Source organism: Pinus tabuliformis, chromosome 2_1 (genome assembly GCF_031772625.1).
Source record: "Pinus tabuliformis cultivar Carrire ecotype Pingquan chromosome 2_1, CPIR1, whole genome shotgun sequence".
NCBI lineage: Eukaryota > Viridiplantae > Streptophyta > Pinopsida > Pinales > Pinaceae > Pinus > Pinus tabuliformis.
In genome coordinates, this window is record NC_142299.1 from 672,141,332 (window position 1) to 672,166,392 (window position 25,061).

Below are 25,061 nucleotides of genomic sequence, written 5' to 3' on the forward strand. Positions count from 1 at the left end.
GGTCCAAGAAGGGATATTAAGGTAATTATTCATTTTCAGGGCCAAGGTTTTAGCCTAGGAGGAACTGCTCACATAACAAAGGAAATACCTTATGAAGCATATCATGGTAGATTATAATTTTTGGTTAATTTCCTTATGAAGCATATCATGGTAGATTATAATTTTTGGTTAATTTTCTCTCCCATGATTGTTTTCTTAACACGTAATACACTAATATTTACATACGGGTAACTAAAAACATTTGTAAAGTATATTATTTTACAAATAATTTTTATCATTCTTGGGCAACCACTCCATTGTGAAGCAATTTTCTATGGCTTTTTTTAGGTTAGGGTATATAGGGTATAGGCATGATAGTTCATTAGGTGGGGCATATTTCTTTGTAACAAGCAATTTTTATAATTCTTGGGCAACAACTCCAGTGTGAAGCAATTTTCTATGGCTTTTTTTTAGGTTAGGGTATATCGGGTATAGGTAGGATAGTTCATTAGGTGGGGCATATTTCTTTGTAACAAGCAATTCATTGTGTTGCATTAACTCCTTCCTTTTTTATGGGTTAAGTGACCCCCTCGTTGCAGGGTTTAGAATGCAAAGTTCAACTATTGCAGAGGTATGAACCAACACTTTGTAACAAACCATTGTATCATGCCAAATTAATAACCCCCCTACACCCATGCAAAAGGCCTGCAATCGTATCATTTTGTTGTCCTCACAAACTTCATTACATAGAGATTCATAACTCTATGCAACTTCTCTCCCACACATATACAACTATAAAAGTTTCAAATCGAAAGGAGTTCAAAATCCCCCCTCTTGCGTGCAGGAAACAGACCTCCACTCATGTCTATTCTAACATCATTGGGCACAGTAATAACATAACAATGCTAATGCCAAAGCACTAATGAACATAATCATGCAATTTGTTCAACCCCACCTTTTGCATTCAAAAGACTTGCAACCAAGTCAATTATGATATCACCGGGTAGATCAATATCATAAAAATTGAGTCTCACAAAAGTAGTTTTTTTACATTTTAAAATGAATTTTCATGCACTAAAACGTAGCAAAAATAAAACAATTATGTCATATAAGTGATCCCTCAACCAATCAAAAATTAGAAATAAGATCTACAGAAAATTAGTAAATTATTTTTGAATTTATAAAAGAATAAAAATATTAAGCATTTTCCATAAATATTAAGTAAAATTTACATATCAAAATAATGCAGAGTTAATGCAGAGTTAGCACACTTTACTATAATCCCTGACGAGACAGTGAATAAGAAGGTGTTTCTTTCATCCAATATGTGAATCCATATTGTAATAAATATAAATAAATTATGTATATTTAAATTTCTTCTTTTAATTGGCGGGTTTTATTTAGTTACACTAATTAATATCTTTCTATTAAATAAATTATTTTAAGAATAGTTCTTTTTGCTTCATGAGAAAATAACGATCTTCTATAACATTTTATGGCTCTGTTATTTTATAGACATTACATTGATATTACTAGTTACGCTGTAAGGCGTTCCATTGGGAAAAACTACCCTCAACTGCCACTCGGCACTGTTTATTGAATTGTTAGACGATTGAAAATCATTTGTTCATTGGATCCCAAAGCACCTTGAACTGCCAACTCAATTTGCTGCTTAACTGACCAAGTCGTTGGATCTTTCCCTGTGAACTTAACTCCTTGATTTACAAGTTGTGCAATAGTTCTCGAATGGCTGAAACTATCTATGCCTTTGATGCCTAGGATGGTAGATCAACTACATCTCGTACCTCCATGTATATATATTATATATGAGAGTGAAAGGTTAATTCGTTTAGCGAACCATGTTTTCATGGTAACGGCTGTTATGCAACGTCATTTAATCTACATTCGCGATGTGATATAAGCTTTTCTCATAGATGAAAGCAGCAAGAACAACCATTCCCACGTTTCTCCAGCCAAGTTTTCATCGTAACGGCTACTTCATGAAGTTCGTTTATCTAGATTCGCCTTGTGATAAATGCCTTTTACATAAATGAAGGCATAAAAAGCAGTTATTCCCTTGGTTTGGTTCAGAAGTAGTCATTAAAAAAAAAAAAAAAAATTCATTGAAAATGAAAGAAAATAACTCACAGTCCTTTATGTTATTTATGATTTTCTTTGAATCAATACTCATTGTTTTCCCCAACTTTCACCTAATTTTTTTTCTTGAATCTATCTCTACTTCTTTCTGCCAAATTTCTTTCTCTAACAAACTATTTCTACACTATTTTTTCTTGCATTCATCTGAATTTCTTTCTCCCGAATTGCTCTCTAATAAACTATTTCTACACTTTCGTTTTATGTAAGTCAGTCGTTATATAGATCGCTCTCTATCATATTTTCCATGTCATTGAATTGGGCACCTCGATGCTCTGACTCTAATTTATTAGGTGATGGTCGTTGCAGTAGTGGCCAAGTTATTCATCCTGTGATTTCTTTATCCGAGTCTATGTATACCATTGTTGGTTCCATGCGTGGGTGATTTATTGAATTTCGATTAAATATTTGTATTTGTGTGGAAAACAAAACATTCAATCTGCTAACCATCTTAGAATGCCTTCCTTATAGAGGGTTGCATATAATAAACTCGCTGCTGAAAGATTTGATCTCAAAGTAGAGGACTCGTCATGATATTATGCAATCTCTGCACTGTCTAAATATTTTCTTGTGGTTTTGTAATCAGAGTGTGTACAGTTGTTCCACTGAGATGTATGCAATCAAAGATCTTCGTATTTGTATGACATCTACAGTGGAGGTTTCAACAATTATCGAAAGATTCAGGTATTATTTTTTCTATAAGCAGGAGCTCAAAAATTGTTTAGCCAGACTTCCACGTATATTTCAAATTTAGTATTATATTTTATAAGATTTGTAGGAGAGAAGTGATGCATCCTTGGTTTGATGATTGATTCTCTTCTCCTGTTCTATCATGAAATCATAATTTATATAATAATAGTAACTATTTGAGCACCGAAAAAATATACGAAGGCTTCTATAATTAATTTCAATGATTTATATTGTGATAATCATGTGAGAGGTGAGGCTTCTAACGGGTTATTGTGAATATTTGTTTGTTTCATATCTTGTGTGGAAAATATAATGCACGTAAGCTATTCATGTTGATGTAAGCATGGCATGTGAATTGATTCGATAATCTTGACTCATAAGATCCTTTTCCATGGATACTCTGGTGTTTCAAAAGGTATAGAAAATGTAATTACAAACTTTTTACAGGTAGGTGGGAATGTGTAAAACGCCAATGGGTTTGTCTTATAGAATAAATCTTAAAGAAAGTAGTAAATATTTAATTAAATTTTGGTATAGAAAATGTGATTACAATCACTTTACATGTAGGTGGGCCTGTGTGTAATGGATACATATGTAGGTATAATGGGTTTGTCTTTTAAATAAATTTTAAAGAAGCTATAAATACTTAATGAATAAATTTTTGAATTTATTAATATGAAAATTTTTATTTTATTTATTTTATATAAATGATAAATTTTTATATTGTGTAGATTATCTTCTGGATACATCGCATTAGATTTCCTTATGATCGTGAAGATGAACCATCGTTGTTGGTTCGAAACGTCGATCAGAAGGAAATCTAATGCCACGTATCCGGAAGATAATCTACACAATGATGTAACTCGCAGAAACCTTAAAGACAAAAATTTTATATGTTTATGAATTAAATTTATTGATTTTTTATATGCTAATTGATCATATCTTTTGTAAACACATCATATATGTAGATAGAATGGGTTTGTCTTATAAAATAAATCTTAAAGAAAGAAATAAATATTTAATTAAACTTTGGAATTTATGAATAAACTTTCAAATTTATTAATATGGAAATCATTATTTAATTTATTTTATCTAACTGATAAATGTTTATATGTTTATTAATTAAATTTATTAAATTTTTATATGCTAATTGATTATACCCTTTCTAGCACTGATATGAGACTCACACAATAGCTAATTTATAGAGAAAGAGAGTGATATTGATAAATATTATTAATATGGATCATTATTATTTAAATTAATTCTAATGTGAAATACATATAATGCTTCTTTTTGGAAAATAAATTAAATTGAATCAATTTATTATTAATTTTTATTTATTTGAGTAGATAACAAATTGAATTGGAACAATTTATTGTTCTTAGTTTTATTTATTTATTTATTTATTATTATTATTATTTCATGGTAACTAGTGAATGCAAGACCCAAGATCACAATGGAGGATTCACCCACTATTCATCTCAATAACAAGATATTCAAATTTACTTATAGGAATTACTCATCAAGATTTTCAACTTTTCAAATTTAAATTAAATTGAATCAATTTATTATTTTTGTTATTATTTTTGATTGAGTAGATAAAAAATAGTGAATGAAAGACCCAAGATCACAATGGGGGACTATTCTAGGAAAGATCCAAGATCACAACTTCCACTATTCACCCATTATTCTTATCAATAACAAGATGTTCAAATTTAGTTATAGGAATTACTCATCAACATTTTCATCTTTTCAAATTTAAATTAAATTGAACCAATTTATTATTTTTATTATTTTTATTAATTGAGTAGATAACAAATTGATTTGGAACAATTTATTGTTTTTACATTTGTTTATTTCTTATTTATAATTCTTTTCATGGTAACTATGCAAGACCCAATATCACAATGGAGGACTGAATCAGAAACCCAAAGTGGAGGGAGAATTAAATAATTTAGCTACTAATAAACTATTATCGGTTCATATTGTTATTATTATTATTATTATTAGATTTAATGCTTCATTTTTAAATCACTCATAAATATATATAATCATTACATTATATATATATATATATATATATTAGAATTCTACTTTGAACTTCTCTACATTATCTAATACACGATTGAAAAGTATTCGTCATTGGATCTTGCAACTTGAATTATCAGCCAACTTCCTTTCTTTACACTTTTTAAATGAATTCTTTTGCCATGTGAAGTGAACTCTTTAATTTACACCAAGTCACTCATTGTGAAACTGTTGTGGAACGATTGAAACTACATATAACTCTAACGCGGACGATGGTAGATCTACTACGTATGGTGCCTCCACCTCTCCCCATGTTGATGGGTAAAATTCAACGGATTATGATGTTGTGAGGTATCTATCTCAATCCAGATAGGGAGATGCCATTTTCCATGTCTTTGTGTCCTTTGTTGTTGTGGGTACTCAATCTAAACCAGGTTTTCCTTATGTTTTGGCTCCTCCCTTTGTGAGGTAAACTGGAGTCAATTCAAGGGTTTTCGCATGATTGAGACCTCGATTATGCCTTCAATGGTCATACCTATGTTCCATATGCTCTATATGATGTTATAGATAGAGACCTAGTTGTGGATAGAGACCCAACTTATGTTCCATTTCTGGATAAAGATCCAAAGTGAGTGTGCATGTCAATATATGATAGACCATAATAAAGGATTCATACCCACAAAAGCAACAGAGAATCAATATTGACAACAATATTGACAAATAAGGTAGCAGCTCCCATTGGTCCAAGAAGGGATATTAAGGAAGTTGTTCATTTTCAGGGCCTAGTTTTTAGCTGAGGAGGAATTGCTCACCTAACAAGGGAAATACCTTATGAAGCATATGATGGTAGATCACAATTTTAGGGTTAATTTTCTCTCCCATGACTATTTTATTAACATGTATTACCCTAATGTTTACATCCGTGTAACTAAATTTTTTTCTAAAGTATATTATTTTCCAAATAGTTTTTATCATTCTTGGGCAACCAATCAGGTGTGAAGCAATTTTAGATGGCTTTTGATAGGTTAGTGTATATAAGGTATAGGAAGGATAGTTCATTAGATAGGGTATATTTCTTTGTATTAAGTGACCCCCTCCTTTCCCTTGTGTTTGTTTGTTGGTTGTAGGGTTTACAATGTAGAGTTCAACTATTGCAGAGGTATGAAACAACACTTTGTAACAAACCATCGTATCATGCCAAAGAAATAACCCTTTGATGCACACTTTTATCCACACTTCACAAAATTTAAAACCAATCTTCGAAATATCGTATACAAAGATCAAATTTGCATATATGAAATATCATTGGTGCTTCGACTAAGCAAGCCCTCTCTCCTTTCTATGTGTTTACTAAGTCATGCTCTTCATTTTTTTGTATACACATGGCTTCAATTTTCATTTGGTGTGTGTGACTTTAATACTGTTTGTGGTTTCCTACAACTTGGTCTCTTTAATTTTGTAGGTACAACAATTATATGCAACTGCAACGATGTTTCAATCTCTTCTTCACCACAGCAATTTCATGACATTACCACAAACCGAGAGCTATATTTGTTGTAATACTCTGATTAGGACTTTACCTCAAGATCATTAATTTCCACAAGGTATTTTAGTACTTGAAAAGTTAAACACGAAATGGTTTTCAAAGTTATTTAATATTTTTTATTTTAATATTCATGCAGACCATTAATGTCATGATTCATGACCCAGATCATTTAAGTTGTGATTTAATTAGAATTTTTGATAGGATTCTTATAATCTTTATCTTAAAGCATGTTTTGGCAGTGAAAAGTTCAATTATGCAGAGATAATTTGTGAAGCATGATAGGGATTACTAGGGTTTGGATGGTCATCGTTATTGTGTTTCCTTTGCAACATCTTGAAACAATGACAAAGCCATTTTTTTACGATTTGATGTATGTTTTGTTTGTTTTGATTTGATCTAGGGTATTTTACTTTGTAACTTGCAGTCACTTTCCATCGCAATAATCATTGTAGTTATCACTGAAATTTGTGAACTTATATAATGTATGTATGGAGCATGGAATGTAAAACATCATTTTACCATGAAAATCATCTTTTTCTTAGAAAATTACCATTTTTGTTAAATGATATTTAAAATCACTTATCACACTCATCATTATTTAGGGTATTTGAAAATAAGAAAGAAGTAGAAAATATTGGTGAAGGGAACGAATCATGCAACTACTTGGAAAAAAGTGTGTCCATCTTACTAGGTCTAAATATAAAGTGCACATGCAAGAGAAAAAATAATTACAAAAAAATTGAAGAGGAATACAACCCATTCTGACCTATCTATTTTGATGCAATCTATCGAGTAACATGGGTTCTAGGGAAGTTCCAAGGCATTTACGAAACATGAGAAATCAATATAGATTCAAAATTAATTTGTAGAATAAATTAGACCTTAATGTTGAGGATATACCGGAAATAGGATGACCTCTTGTTTTCCTCCACTATACTTTTAGATCCATTGATATTGTTGACAATAAGACACCGAGTGGCATCCACTTATGCTATCATATAGTTCATGCTATTTCTAGGTTTTGTAAAGGCATAGGCATCAAACATTAGGAGTATTCATTAACAATGGGTCGATGTTGCTTCATTTTTTTTATAACCAAGTAATGAAAATACATGGCTAGGAATCCTTTGCAGTCGATCATTCCGAGACATAAACATATTTAGTTTTCACCACAAAGGTATGATTACAACAAACTATGATGATAAAGTCCAATATTTCATTTCCATCACAAAGGTATGGTTAATGGAGAGCATAACCATAAACTTCATTTCTCTTGTCAAAAAGGCTTGATCTGCTATCATCAAGAATTGGTGTGTTGTAGAGGAGTATTGCTCTTTTTGAATATGTTTATGGGTCATATCATCAATTAGTGGGTTGGTTTTTCTTTTGAAATTTTAGAAAAAATGTACTTAGTTCCTCTAAAACATCAATAGAGATAGAATTCATTTTCCTATCATGAAATTTTCTTATGGACATACGTTTCACAAGTACGTGGCTCATCTTCAACATCATAATTCTCCAACACTTTTTTTATGCATTTCCCTATGTAAGAAGTTATGACTAGCAAATTATAATCTCTAAATTCCATTATAACGAGCTAGCAATATTTTAATGATCTATTATCATTGACATTGACAATATTAATATTGTAGCTTCGACTAATTATGTTAGTTATGAATTGAAAAATTATAAATTTTAAATGCCATGGTATTCACTTGGTAACCTTTTAAATGACATAATAGTGGTGATTTTGACAAGTTTTACCACTGTATTTTGACTTTCTTACTAGGAACATAGATTTCTCAAGCACATGCTTCTATATTGGTCACCAACACAACATTTAATTTGGTTAAGATTCAGTTAAATACATCACAGATTCCACAGTTTCTGCATTCAGTTAAATTTTATTGAGCCTGGCATGTTTCACGATGATTCAAATGTTTAAGGTAATATATTATTGAGCTTGGATTGAACGCTTGGGAAGGAAGTTGCACATGCCTTTGTTTTGGGTAGATTGTTTGATTGTATTCATTTAACATTAATATTTCTTTTTCAGTCAAATTGGGCTACAATTACATCACATAATATATCACATTTTTTCTCATCTATGATTTTCTTCCATATGCTATCCACTTACGACATTTCCTTTGCAACATCTGGTGCAAATGCTAGTTTTTATATTTATAAAGTTTATTGACAAATCATTCTATAGTTATGTTGATGAAGTTTTGAAAGTAGAGAAAATAATTTTGTTAGGTCCCTACATTGGGTGGTACACATTATATATCTCTTATGCCTCTGTTTCTTTTCAACAATTTTTTAAATATGGTATGTTGAATATTTTAGCTTTAAACTTGATCGACTTTTGTAGAAATCTATTTTTTTCTAGACCATATTAAGTATAGGATGCTTAGGCTCCTTACTATTTTTATGTGTGAAGCTATTGCGATAAGAGATATATGTCAATATATATGTACCTACTATTCATACATGTACATGGTACCTGTTCTTAGCACATAATCTTATTATAGAAGAAAATAATGAATGCACCATTAACATAGTATTGTTGATTGCGATAGCTATGAGCTATTGTAGAAATAAACACCATTTGAAGGTGACATTCTAAATGTATCAAATAAAAACAATGAATAGCCCATATTCTTAATAGGTCTTTGAATTTTATAATACAGGAGAAAACATTATGTTCTTTTGATAAAATCCATGATATATGCTATTATCATATATGCCAATCATTTAATATGGTGTACTTGTTTAATCAAGAAAATGTTGTTCTTTTGATAAAATCCATGATATATGCTATTATCATATATGCCAATCATTTAATATGGTGTACTCGTTTAATCAAGAAAATGTTGATAAATCTCTCTGTGGTATGGTAATGAAACATATTTTTCTCAAGACAAACATAATTATTCCTCTTTTAGAAACCTTTGAAGTCTACCAAATACAATGTTCATACATATACCCCCAAACAAAATTCTAGACAAGTAATTAAGAACCCATAGACTTATAGCATTTTGTTACTATTTACATAGCATTGGGAATGTAATAATTATTTTCCAAAGATTGATTGTGTCTAATGAAGTGCATACAAACATGCATTTTCTTAAGATAATTTATTATACATGCCATTATAATGTGCAGGACTAATTCAATATTGTCTACCTTTTCTTATAGGGAAAGTGTTATATTCATTTTTATAGTTTTGTGATGACCCATGTTTTTCTCATTTTTTATTTTTTTTTATCTATTAGACTAACCTAAGTACCCATGAGGGATTTGAACCGGTGACCTATCGCAAGGAGTGCCTTAACAGCGCACCCATTCACCGTCAATCCAAAGCCCCGTGGGAAACCATGTTTTTCTCATTAAAAATAAGGTGGTTATCCTTTTGAAAGCACTTGAAGTAGACCCACTAGGAAAAATGTAAGACTATCTTAACATAGACATAATCACATATAGTTTAGTTCCTCTTCTTTAACTAGGGGGATTTATTTAGTTATAGTAGAAAACCTTGTTTTTCTCCTAAAACTAATGAGATTGAGAATGAGAGTTCATTTGATTCATGACGATATAATAGGCTTCAGCCACACCTTTGTGTATTTCCAATTCCGTATACATTGTTATAATGAAACTAGTTATTTTACTTTTGAAGTCTACTAGAAAATCATGTTGTGGCTTTGCTAAGTTGAGGATCTGCTAAAAATGAAAGAAATAATTTTGGACGATATTTGCTTTAGCTAATACACCTAGTATATCTCCTTCATGTATTTCCTCTCATGCTCAACTTATATAAGATGTTAAATATGTTAACTAAAAAATCAACCACCTTTAGTTCAAACCCATAATTTCATAATAAGACTTGGTAATTAAGTGAATAACAACTATGTATCTTACTAGTATTATAGGTAAAGAAAATGATATAAGTAATAAATGTTAATATACTTATATCTCATATTCATAATCATTCATTGTGTTCATATTTTACTGAAATAAATATTATAGAAGAAAATCATTCGTACATTATTGACATTATGTTATAAATTATAATAGATATGAGATATTGTCAAATTAGATAATATACTTATATATTATAAAATTTTATTACTATTTAAATATCATTATTCACATAATTATTGTTTTTCATAAATCCATAATATTTAATAAAATACATATAATGCAACGTTTAAAAAAAAATTATAACACCTGTAATTATAAAATGTATAAATAGTCCATATATGAAAGTGTCAATTGAGCAACGAAAATTACATCGGTCATTAACAACATAATGCATCTTCTTCCCAAAAAAAAATCGTCAAGTTCAGAAAAACAAGATGTTTATCGATACACCCGATATGCAAAAATGCAAGGGTGTCTTTCCAGAGACACAAATTAGGTTTAAAGGGTTGGAAGTGGGTTTACTTGATGGGCATGTGATAAGCTCAAACGACGGTTTTATGCCTTGGGGCTTCCAGTATGTTTTCTTAACAGTAACTGTTCTTTTTTATAGGTTATTATAATGTGAACAGTCAATACAGGTATTTTTTAAGCTGTTGGCAAATCTCGATCACGATGGATTAAAAAGTAAACCAAAAATTTGTTCAAGTCAAATGTTTAGGTCGTTTTGTATAACTAGAATACAAACTTTCAATAATATCATTTGGGTAAATATCTACTTCAACTTTGGTAGAAGTTAACCACTATTTAAATGAGAGGATAGTAAAGTAAAACAAAAGCATGTGAGCAACCATATTGCTTTGTTTTACTTGTTTTCTTCCCTCTCATCTAAATATATCATTTGGGTAAATATCTAATTCAACTTTGGTAGAAGTTAACCACTATTTAAATGAGAGGATAGTAAAGTAAAATAAAAGCATATGTTAACAACCATATTGCTTTGTTTTACTTGTTTTCTTCCCTTTCATCTAAATGAAAGGATGCTACAACAAAAGCATATTGTACGATGCATGGATATTGCTTTTGATTTACTTGTTTTCTTTCCTCGTCGAAAGCAAAGGATGGGACAACAGTTCGTTGGTAGTTGTATGTGATGGACACCGTCATGTACCATTGTGAATTATATCAAAACTAAACACTCTTATAGTTATTCGTTTTAAGTCGATCGAATAAGTAGACTTGTGAGGAATCAGAGTATTTATGTGAACATAGTAGAAACAGCAAGTCTCGTATTAAATAATTACTGGCAACGTAAGACGGACCCGAACTGATAGAGGGAGATTGCAACTTGCCATCTGCTCAATTCAAAGAAACTGACAGCGAGATCAGCTAGTATTCGATTCAAAAAGCGAACCTGCTCTGCTCTCGGATTCAGATTGCCGATCAAATGGCAAAGCAGCTAGGCTTGCTGTTGTGGCGGTCAGGCATCTTGTTAGTATTGCTGGTGAATGGAGCTCTTATCTTTTCAGAGGAAGAATGTTCAGTGTATTGTTCAGAAGATTACTATTACTCTAATGGGACTTATTACCCAGGGCCTGTCAGTGCCATGGATGCTGATATACTAAACTTTGCACTCAACTTGGAGTATCTGGAGGCCGAATACTTCATTGGCGCTTTATACAGAGAGGGACTAGACAAGTTTGCCCCTAATCTCTCAGGCGGCGGTCCTCCACCGATTGGCCTTGAGTTAGCAAATATCGACCCTGCAACAAGAGATATTGTCCAGCAATTCGCCTTGCAGGAAATCGGCCATGTGAGGCGATCTGAATAAGAATAATCAATTAGGATAAATTTATCCCGGTAAGTTATGCAATCATTCTTTCTTTCGGATTATAGTTCTTGTGTTGTATCGTAATCGTGCTGAGTGTTGATATTGAAGCAGGATCATTCGCGAGACTGTTACTGAAGCGATTCCACGACCTCTGCTAGATTACGGAGTGGAAATGTGGGTGAAATTCTTCGAGGAAGCCTTCGGATATCACCTCATTCCCCCATTCAATCCTTACGCCAATTCTGTTAACTTTGTTCTTTCCGTGTATTTCCTTCCTTACATGGGTCTTACAGCTTACGTCGGGACGAATCCAAATTTGACCACACCCACAGCAAAACGAGTAAACTCTCAGCATTGTCAACTATTGATAGAATTGTAGAACACAAATAGAATATAGCCGTTACTACCTAAGTTTATTGTGTTCTTTTCATATCAGAAAGCCATTACTATTATGTTTCAAATATTTTTTTATCAGAAAGCCGTTACTGTTTCAAATAATTTCATGATATTGCTAAGAGAAACCCGTTACTATTATGTTTCAAATAATTTCCATGAACCGATCTCCATGCTTTTCATTCAACCGTTGGTCTGCTTGTTTCTTTGCGATTTGTCTGGAGCTTGTGGCAGGTCTGCTTGGAGTGGAATCAGGGCAGGACGCAGTGACATGCCACTGGCTATACGAAAGAAGCTATGAGAAGGTGTATCCATACCCAATTACAGTTGCAGAGATGACAGCGAAGATATCGATTCTTCGGAACAATCTTGGAAAGACAGGAATAGTAGATAAAGGAGTAATAGTGCCAAAGGATCTAGGAGCTGAAGGAAGAATAAGCGGTAACATTTTATCTGCAGATCCAAACTCTCTGTCATACAGCAGAACTCCGGGGGAAGTCTTGAGAGTTTTGTATGACACAGGAAATGAATCCATAGCCGGTGGATTTTATCTGCACGGGGCCAATGGACGCATTGCCGGAAGCTATCCCCTCCCCCCTCATCCTGGGTGACATGCGGCGTTGTCGTTGCCATGGAGTAAACTATAAGTAAACTCTAAATAATTCCTTCGTGGAACTGCATGCTTCCTAATAAATATTATGTCACTCAAATCGGATCAGTCTATGTACTTCTAAGCCCTATATAGATATTTCGTGGATGCATGGATTTAAAGTCTACTATATATAGTTGGTATTTTGTACTTCAAAACAATTTTTGTGCCTCTATTATAAAACTCCCCAATGATTCCATCGAACAAATTTGTTTTCTGGAACCTGTAATTGTTTCCAAAGTTACAGGTGACTTCTTTTTCGATCCTGCGATAATTTGTCAAAGACATCTGTATTTTTTAAGCGGAGTAGTTGAATATATAAGAAGCAGTCAGTTGTTGTTTTATGTGTATTGGTTTAATATTTAAGTAATATAGATCGTTGTTTTCTTTGTTGGGTTAATATTTCAAATATACACCACTCGTTATTTTCTTTTTTTGGGTTAATATTTCGAATATACACCACTCGGAACGAACCAGAAGTGACTAAGAGCCGATTACCATCTTGCACCAACAGTGTAAGTCATCGAGACCTAATATGATATTTATGCAGATATTTGGTACGGCTGTTTCGTAGGTAATCAATTTTCTTTGCTTTTTAAAATGCGGCCTCTATCATGCCTCAAATAGAAAGGATTTAATTGGAATAGTTCAGATTGTGTGGCCTCTATCATGCCTCAAAATAGAAAGGATTTAGTTGGGATAGTTCAGATTGTGTGGGGAGCTGAATTTTCTAATTCGCTAAATAGTTTTAGTATAAAACATATTTTATAATTCGGAATTGAAGTGAACGAGTCTTCCATTAGGATAGAAGTATGCCCTGTTAAATGAATAATAGTTTATTTTTTTTAAGATTAATATGTTTTTTAAAAATATAATTTTTTTCGAGTAAAATGTTTTTTATATATAAATTTAATTATGTACAAATATATATTTTATAATGAATATATTGTTTATTTTATTTTCTTATAAATTGGAATTGAAGTGAAAGCGTCTTCCATTAGGATAAAAGTATGCCCTATGCCCTGTTAAATGAATAATGGTTTATTTTTTTAAGATTAATATGTTTTTTAAAAATAGAAATTTTTAGTAAAATGTGTTTTATATATAAATTTATTTATGTACAGATATATATTTTATAATGAATATATTGTTTATTTTATATTTATATTAGATTTGATTTTCTATAGTTTTTATTACATTATTATTTTTTAATTGATTTTTTAAGTTACCAATCTTATGATGGTTTTGGCATAGTCTTTGTCAGAATAAAATAAATTTATATTAATGTTATATTTTTTTAAAGTACAATAAATCAAAATAGTATTAAAATATAGTATGATGAGGATTATTAGTATAATTTATATCATATTTTCTTTAATCTTTCTATCTTAGGTATTCATTTAATGGAGGATAAGGGAGAAATAGGGTTTCTAAACTTTCATTAGATGTATGTGGAAAGAATGCATTTCTTGTAAAAAAATAATGCAAGTATGAAGTTAAATCTACCAAGATCAAAGAATATATCACAATCACGTTTTGATCTATAAATTCATTGGATTATAGCCTTTTGAAATTGGGGGATCTCAAATAAATGACACATATTGAGATATTATTTTCACTGTCAGTTAGTTGTTGGTGAGGTGTCATCACATTTGATTCTATTGTGTGCTAGATGTCATATGCACTTAGTTTTGCTTGATTTCTACTCCACACATGTCGAGTTTTACTTCAATGATTTATTATTAATATTTACAATCCTGTTAAAAAGAATAGAGTTATATTCAAATTTGGGAAATTAACCTTTTCCAAGTGTCAAACAAAAGCGTTATTAACACTCACCCAAAGCACTAGAGTGATATCGTTTCTTTTTAATTCTAGGACAATTGGTAACTGGTGAGAGTTATCCTGAACAGACCTAGGATCAAATCTAACTGGCTGCCACTATAAACCTAGGCTACGTGCAACCGCCTGCAAGCCACACAATAGCAGGAAACTTATGCCTCAACAAGAGCCGAGACTTCCACTATGGGGTCGCCTACTCTTCTAGCCAAGACACAACAGGGCATATATATACTCAATGAGATTTGAACCCTCATCTCGTGGGTTAACAAAACTTACCGTTAAACCCCATATCACTGTATACGCTGAGCAATTAGACGAGAGCTGGCGTTAGTCCACTTTCCTTCCACCGATTACGGCCTAACCCTCCATCAATGCGTTATACTAATTTACGGCAAACGTACCAGACAAAACGCTACATTTTTTATTCTTGATTCAAAAGTCAATCTTCACGAGTTTTAAGAAAGGTACTTGTGACTCCTTTCAAAATACGTTTATATGTTTAATGATTTTTTTTTTAACGGTATAATTTCAAAAAGGAGGAGGTCTTATTATATTTTAAAAACACTATTAAAAAGAGGTTTGGTTATATTTTTGAAAAAGCTTTTTTCAGATAAAAAATTGGAAAGGGAATGTTTTTTTTTTTATAAATTTAAATAAAAAATTGGAAAGGGAAATGTTTTTTTTTATAAATTTAAATAAAAAATTGGAAAGGAAAAACTTTTTTTTTTTTTTAATAAGTTTTAAAAGGAGATTTGAAAAAAAGGGTGCACATTTTGTATTCAAGGAAATGGCTTCCTCGAGTACTTTCCACAGACTTCGAATTTGCTTGGAAAAAGATATGAGTTTTGGTTTTTGAGAATGAAGATGTTTCTGGAAGCCCAACAGTGTTGGGATACACTTCAAACTCCCTATGTAGAGCTGACTCAAGAAGTATGGGAAGCCATGACTAATAATCAGAGGAATGCAGCGATTGAACTCAGAAAGAAAGAACACAAAGCCAAATGTTGGATTCAAAACTCAGTCGATGACTCTATTTTCAACATGATATCTGGCGCATCCACAACACATGAAGCTTCGGAAATATTGAAAGTTGCATATCAAGGTAATGATATAGTGAAGACAGTGAAATTACAAACATTGAGATCACAGTTCGAAACACTAAAGATGACTGACATAGAAAATGTGGATCATTTCATGACTAGAGTCATGTGAATAGTCAATCAGATCAAACTCATCAGGGAAACCATTTCAGATGAGAAAATTGTTTAGAAAGTCCTTCAAAGTTTGCCCAAGAAATATGCCATGATTGTAATAACCATTTTAGAATCCAAAGATTTTATAACTTTCTGAGTAGAATATTTGACTGAATCACTTCTAGTACACAAAACAAGAGTCAACTTCACAAAATATTCCATGGAACAAGCTTTCAAAGCACAACTTTCTTTTGGCATAGGCAGAAGCAGAGGTAGATCAAAACATCATCATGCAACAGAGCAGTGTAGAACTCCACAAAACCAAACTCAAAGAAGCAAACCATGGAGTAAATATAATGTCCAGTGTTATTACTGTAAGAAATTTGGGCATTATGAACATGAATGCAAAAGGAAACAGTCAGATTACCACAAAGACAATGTCCATCTCTCCACTAATGAAGGAGAAACCTCTAAAGAAATGGTTCTTTCATGCAATATTTCTGAAGACACTCACAACAAGGATCTTTGGTTGCTCGAGAGTGGATGCAGCAATCGTATGACAGGTAACATAAATCTTCTTTCTGATCTTGATGCTTCCATAACATCAGAAATTACTCTTGGAGACCGTTGTTTCATTAAAGCTTAAAGAAATAGTATTGTTCCTATTTTTACTAAACAAAATCAACAAAAATACATTCCTAATGTTTATTATGTTCCAAATCTGAAGCATAACCTCATTAGTGTAGGGCAACTGATGGAACACTATTATGATGTAATATTTCAAGGGAACGCATGCTATATCTATAACAAACCTCCCAATATAAGACTTATAGCAAAGGTTGAAAAAACTAAGAATGTGATGTTTCCTTTGACTCTTAGAAGTCAAAATCTCTCACAGTCTTTTGCACACAATATGTCAAGAATAGATGAGTCTCAGCTATGGAATTCTAGATATGGCCACATACCATTCAAAAGTCTAATTCAAATTTAGAAATAGTCAATCTTCATTGGTCTCCCTATTATGAATGAAAAGACTATAATTGTGAAATTTGTGTTATGTCCAAGCATAAAAGAGTCAACTTTCCCACATCTTCCTCTAGAGAAAAAGAGCCTTTAGAGATTATCCATACAGATATATGTGGCCCAATACAGACATAGTCTATTGGTGGCAGTCTTTGTTTTTTGATATTCATTGATGATTATAGCAGGAAAACATGGGTGTGTTTTCTCAAAAACAAATCAGATACATTCCCAAGGTTCAAAGAATTCAAAGCAAAAGTAGAAAAACAAAGTGGAAATCCTTTGGAGGTACTCAAAGCTGACAGAGGAGGAGAGTTCAACTCCAATCACATCAAAGCATTTTGTCAACAATAAGGAATCATAATGCAGAACACGACAAGATATACTCCACACTAGAATGGAGTAGCACGAAGGAAAAATCAGTCAATCATGATCATGGCCAAATGTATGCTTCATGAGAAGAAGTTGTCAAACAATTATTGGGCTAAAGCAGTTTTGACAGCAGTGTATGTTCTCAACAGATCTCCAACAACCACTCTCTAAGATACAGTACCTCAAGACGCATGAGATGGTAAAAAGGTAAATGTATCTCACTTTAGAATTTTTGGATCAGTAGCTTTTTCACATGTTCCTTAGAAGCTAAGAAAGAAACTTGATGATAGGAGTGAAAGATCTATTTTTGTAGGCTATAGTGAGTAGTCAAAGGCCTATAGACTTTATAATCTAGTTACAAAGAAGTTAGTTTTAAGTAGAGATGTAAAAAAAATTGAAAATAAATCTTGTTATGATCATGTTGATGAAGCTTCAAGTCAGACTTTTTATCCACCATAGCCAGCAAGATTGCAGGTTGAAGAAGAAGCATACCATTCTGAAAATGGTATATCTTCAAGCAATAAATCCACTAGTGATTCAACATCTTCAGAACACAATAAAAAAACAAGATGCATTAAAGAAATATATGAGTTGGAGCATGAGTTTGAATAACAAAATATGTTTTCATTTCTTTCATATCAACCAACTCACTTTCAAGAATCAATTAAAGAAAAGCATTAGGTAGATGCAATGAACCGAGAAATTTCTGCCATAGAGAGGAATTAGACGTGGGAACTAGTTGATCTCCAAAGAGACAAAACCAGAATTGGTGTAAAATGGGTATATAATACCAAGCTGAATGAAAAAGGAGAGATTGAGAAGCATAAGGTAATCTAGTTGCAAAAGGATTATCAAAACAGTTTGGTGTCAACTATGGTGAAACCTTTTCTCCAATAGCAAGGTTATACACTGTCAGAACCATTTTGTCCACAACAGCTCAACACAAATGGAAAGTCTATAATCTTGATGTAAAATCTTCTTTCCTAATTGGCATATTGCAAGAAGAATTTTATGTAGAGAAACATCCTGGTTTTGAAGTTCCAGGATAGGAACATAAGGTATACATATTGAAGAAAGCCTTGTATAGTTTGAAACAAGCTCCAAGAGCTTGGTACAGTCGCATTGATACCTATCTCATCAAAATTGGTTTTTACAGAAGCAATCATGAGCCAACTTTGTATACCAAAATGCATAAAGGTAAAATTATTATTTCATGCCTCTATGTAAATGATCTTCTTTATACATGAAATATGATGTTAGAAGATTTCAAAGCAGCAATGCAAACATAGTTTGATATGACAGATCTAGGGGTCATGAAATACTTCTTACACATTGAAATTCATCAATCTGCTAATGGAATTTTTGTCGGCCAACAAAACTATGCCACTAATAGCATCAAAAAGTTCAAAGTGAGCAATTTAAAAACCTACAGATACACCAATTTCGTAAGGCACAAAACTGAGCAAAGAAGATCTAGCACCACCAGTTAATTTCACAATGTATAAAAGTCTAGTTTGTAGCTTGTTATATCTCATTTCAACTAGACCTGATATTATGTTTGCAGCAAGTTTTGTCTCCAGGTTTATGCAGTCACCTTAGATTTCTCATTTGAATGTCGCAAAAAGGATCTTAAGGTATATTGCAGGGATAATATACTATGGTTTGTTCTATTCACATTTAGAAAATTGTTCACTTTCAGGTTATACGGACAATGATTATGCCGGAATTTTAGATGATTTCAAAAGCACCTCATGGTATTATTTTCATCTTCGAATCAATCTGATTTCATGGGCATCCAAGAAACAATCAATCATTTCAATATCTTCGGCAGAGGAAGAATATGTAGCAACAAATTCAACAGCTTGTCAAGTTATGTGGTTGATAAGATTATTAAAAGATATTTCAAATATTTAGAAGTAGCTAACTCCAATCTATTGTGATAATAGTTCAATAATTTCTTTATCAAAAAATCATGTTTTCCACAAAAAGAGAAAACACATTGACACTCATTTTCATTTCATTGGTGAGCTTGTCAATGATGGAGACATAGTACTTGATGTTTGTGGTTCCAAAGATCAACTAGCAGATATTTTCACAAAGTTGTTGGGAAAGAATGTATTTGAATTTCAAAGAGAACAAATAATAATTGTAAGTGTCTCTACATGTAACATTTGAGATTAGGAGGGGATGTTGAGATATTAATCTCACTGTCAGTTAGTTGTTGTTTAGGTGTGATCACATTTGATTCTATTGTCTTCTAGGTGTCATAGGTAGTTCAGTTTTACTTGAGTTATACTCCATAGGTATCGAGTTTTACTTCAGTCATTTATTATTGATATTTACAATGTAATCATTTAGCCATTTTGAATGTTGAGAAGAGAAATCTCTACTCAACATTTTAATTTCATTCTTTGTCAGCACGTCCAAGGTAAAATAGAATTTTTTTTGTCTTCTCTCTCTTGGAAGGCAAATAAAGAGTTTCTTAAGCATAATCATATTTTTTTAAATAATTCAAGGCTCTTCTTATAATTTTGGAAGGAGTCATATGCTTAAGAGAAGTAGTGGCCTCAGTATGGGTTCATCTCTTCTCTCATCTAGAGGAATATTGGGAGGAGGTAACCTTTGAGGGCATCAATAATCTCATCGAAAACTTTGTGAAAGTATGAGATACTACTAAGAGAGAAAGGTACATATCATATACTCGAATATGTGTTTACGTGAACATCTAACCACCTCTTCCAAGCTCCTTAAATATTTATTATTAGGATAGTGTTTGGAAGTAGCCTTTACATTATAAACACATCCCCTTTAGATGGAGACACTCTCATGAATATGAGCATCTTATGAGGAATGCTTTATGAATATCAAGGAATTGCCTAAAATATACCCTTCTCCAAAAGGGAAGGATTATTTGGGAAAATTCGCACAAAGAAGAAGAAATTTGAGTCTTTAGGGTACCTCTAATCCTAACGAGATCCCTAGATATAGCAATAGGATCGAGTCTTTCCTATCTTATGGAGTCTCTAAAGGAGCACAAAACTCAATCAAGCATACAATTAGCAAAATTAAAATCCAATAACCCTCTATTGAATCTTACAGAAGCATTGAAAAAGTCTATCTGCGAGCGCCAAAAAAATCCATCACCAAAAGAAATTGTTAGATCCAATATGGAAGAATTTGAAGTAGAATCCCTACTAGAAGATATGGATCTAACTAATCCATGATTGATTTCCCTTGCAAAAGTATGACATGGAAAATATATGAAGGACATACGAGATCATTATGCTATGATTTTGTATAATGTCTATCTTTGAAACAAGAAAAGAAACCAACTGGGCTCAAATTCTTCATAGTTAGGTCTTGATGTTCAAACAAAGGATTTCAAGGTGGTCTCCAGGTAAGACAAAGAAGCGAAAAGAAGAGGATGCAAGAGTAATAAGGCAATAATCCAAGAAGATGTAGAAAAATCATGGTAATGTCAAATGCATTTCCCTCCTTGAAATCTTGAATCTTCAAGGAGTTTTCTATGTAGTAATGATTATTGGAGTTAATTTCTGATTGCCTATTATTAGTAGGCAACCTGCTAGTTTGAAAAATCTCCTAGATTATAGTCTTCTTTAAGAAATGTAAAATATATATAACCTTTTATCATTAATGAAAGGATCCATTTTCCATACTAAAAAAGAAATAATAATAATAATAATAATCTAAATAGTTGTATATTTTGTTTTTTTTTTTTAATAATTTATTTAAGTTTTAAAAATTAATATAATTATGAAATTTATAATTATAATTTATATTATTAAAAGTAATAACATTTTAGGGTAAAGATGAACTTAAAGTTTTGAAAAGTAATTATTTTAGATAGAAATTTAAATTAATTTAGCCATTAATTAAATATTAATTTTTATTTAAATAATATTCATTTTGAATAATAATATTTATTGTATTTATTTTCAAATTAAATATTTATTCAAAATTAATTAAATTTATATCTTACATATAGAACTAAATTTAAGCAATAAAGAAAACTAAACTTATAAGAATAATATTAGAAAGAAATAACTAAATTTAAGAAAAAAAAACTTATAACAATAATAATAATATTAGAAAGAAACAAGTAAATTTAAACATTAAAAAAAATCTAAACTTATAAGAATAATATTAGAAAGAAAGAATGAATTAAAATTACTTTCCACCCGTTTGTGAATCATTGAGAAAACCATTAAAAGTCTACAATTTAGATATTCTCATCCTTTTCATAATGGTAGCATACGATTATAATATAAGAAAGTAAGTTGTCTTTATTTGTTGGGAATCATCTTCTTGATGTGGTAGGAAGTTTTGAGTAGTTTTCTCTATGGATGTATTAGATTCGTGTCTTTTCCTTTTAATAAAAATTAATAGATTAAGGAAGACATCTTTAGTTTTAGTATAATTTTAACAAAAATAATACATTGAGGAAGACATCCATATTATTTTAAGGAAGACATCTTTATTTTTTATAATGTCTAGATTTGATAATTAAATTTATTATTTTGGTAAAATACATTTTGAGATAATCTTATTAATTAGGACAATTATCAAACTAAATATCGAAAGAAATTTGAGTTGAAATGTCTCTTTAATTTCAAAGTTATTTTTACCAATTTTAAGTTCTTCTCTAGTCTTAGTGAATTTTATTTTTCCAAATCATTTAGTGAAAATTTATGAAGTTAGATTATTAGATGGACAATATTCTTTCTCGACGATGTTATTGTTGATGTGATTTCTTTATGAAGTGATGCCTGGTGTAAAAGATGTTACGTTTTAATATGAAAAACTAAATTATTGGCCATTTTGATTGTTAGTGTATTAATAATAATAATGTTGTTGGTGATTTATTAATAGTATTAAGATTTTGTAAAATTATACACAACTTGAAAGTTTTACATGATGTTTCTAAAGAAAAAATATTTGGAATAATGTTTACAATAATATATAGGAAAGATTGAGTTGGTTGTTGGAGTTTTTGTTGAGATATTTTTTCAACAATATTCTTCTTATTTGAAATCTGTTGGATCTCATGTTCAATAATTATGTGCCTTATAGTTTGGCTTTGAAAGTGAATATATGAATTTTTTGTGTGCACCATGTCTTCTCCTCAAATTTCTTTCTTGGTATCACAACCCATATGGGCTTGACTCCCTCTCAAGAAAGAAATTTGCGTGGGCTTGACACTTTTGTAGTATCGTGGATGAATCCATTTTTTTTTACTTAAATAGATTAAAGGGATGAGCCTCCAAATATGAAACCATGATAAGAAATTATTTTCATAGCACTTCTTATTTGTAGTCATCTGTGTAGAACATTCTCATATATCAAGACTGTAATTCTGGAAATTTGAAGTCCATTCTGCCTTAGACGTGATCTTCCCCTGGAGCAATTTGTAGCTTTAGTTGGTCTCTCATTCTTTGAATAGTCTCCTCATTCTTTAGTTGCTTAGCAAGCAAGTAATTGGATAGCTTCTACTACGAAAACAAAAAAGAGTCAACCTATGTTGGAGTCGATGCCTGCGTGTGTTACATCAGATCAGTGAATGGGGGCATTTTGAAACTTCCTATGTAGAGGGATCCATGAAATCAATGATCTCTATGGTGTGCATGCTTTTGTGTCTTATTCTTGTGTACTACATGCTGCCAAAGTGAATCTACAAATTTGAAGTTGTCGCTTATTTTTCTGTCGATTTGATGTATAGGTGTAGAAAATGTGGCAATGTTTAGAATTTAGCTATTTATTTTGGTATGTAAATTTTTATAATAAAAAACCAATCAATGAATAGATTAGCATGATTGAAATTAGTGGTTCTCAATGTTATTCATTGCAAAGAGAATATATCACTAATTTGATTGTGTGAGTCTGTTATTGGTTGATGGATCTTGTTATGGTTCATTCTTCAAGAGCACTAGTTACATGTTAATTTTATGAGATCCATGTGTGTAATAAATGTTAGTTTCATAATTGATTGTTAGATACACTTACGTAGACAATTAGCCTATACAACTATCAAAACTGCAGTTCACTACATTTTGATAATTAGGAGTTTGTTTGTAGGGTGGTCTAGTATAGATATTATGTTTCAGGAGATCGAGAAGCATCAATTATACAAAGTTCATAAAATATGGTTAGAGGTGGTTATGTCTTAAATGAGTTGAATGGGAAGCTTGAAGATTGTGTTGGCGAAAAGAGTGTTGTCCACGAGACTTCAGAGTGGGGATAAGTGTCAAGGAAGACTAGTCAAACATATGTGACATGTGAAATGTAATTTGTCATTTTTGTAGTAATATTTGATTATGATGTAATTTAATCATTATAGTGGTGGACTTGGAATAATTCTTACAATAGTATATAGGTAGGATCGTGTTGTTGGTTGTTGGATTTTTGTTGAGAGATTTTCTCAACAATATTCTCCTTGTTTAGGATCTCTTGGATCTCATGATCACTATTTATGTGGCATGTAATTTGGCTTTGAGAGTGAAGATATGAATTGTTTGTTTGCACCATGTCTACTCAGATTTCTTTCTGAAACGTAATATTCATTTACTAAAGAAATTTACATTTTTTCCTACTTTTTACAACTACAAGAAACTTTCATTGAACCCATGTTCATAAACTAACATGATGTTGACATTCTATTATCAAAATCACCTACAGAATTTACATCTAAATATGGAACAAGTGTGAAGTTATTGTGTTTATTTTAAGGAACCAAAAATATTTTGTACCCTTTTGCTAAATTTTGATGGATATCTCTAAGCACTTTCATGAATCTAAAGAAATTTGATTGCATATGAAAAACCCAGACAACTAGTTTTCAAGTAAATGAGCCTTCCAATCAAGTGTTAATATCTTGTATTGTTTACTAATACCCCATAATATTTTGAAAGCTTGAGGTTTCTCCCTCTAGGAGTAAGAGAGGATTTATAGTCTTCCTTGTCAAAATATTCAACAACACTATAGAATATGTGGGTTTACTAAGGAATATTTGATGATCTTTTTATGAAACTTTGACTCCAAGATAATAACGATGTGGCACCAAGCTTGTCATTTGGAATCCATTTTGATTTTATTATATCCCCTGTATGATATTATTTTCATGATTCCCTATAATAATTTAAATAATCAACATAAAGAAATATGATGACTAATATTTTACTTTTCATTCTAAAATATAAGGTATTGCAAATTCGTCATGATGAAAACAAAATTTCTTAAGGTATTCATCAATTCTGTCACACCATGCTCTAGTTGTTTGCTTCAATCCATATAAATATTTGATAAGTTTCGAAACATTATGCATCTCCACTTTAACATAAATCAAGAGGGTTTAGTAATATATACCTCTTATTTCGAATCACAATTAATAAAGGAATCTTTCACATCCATTTGATGAAGTGTCCAAGCATA

General features: G+C 31.3%; 1 pseudogene across 1 annotated transcript; it reads left to right on the forward strand.

Moving 5' to 3' along the window:
- The first annotated feature begins 11,762 nt into the window (after nt 1-11,762).
- Nucleotides 11,763-13,340, forward strand: LOC149202386 (ferritin-like catalase Nec2 pseudogene; annotated as a pseudogene). Its single transcript, XR_016253687.1, has 3 exons — nt 11,763-12,133; nt 12,258-12,486; nt 12,764-13,340. The product of XR_016253687.1 is annotated as a ferritin-like catalase Nec2 pseudogene (transcript).
- The last annotated feature ends 11,721 nt before the right edge of the window (nt 13,341-25,061 follow it).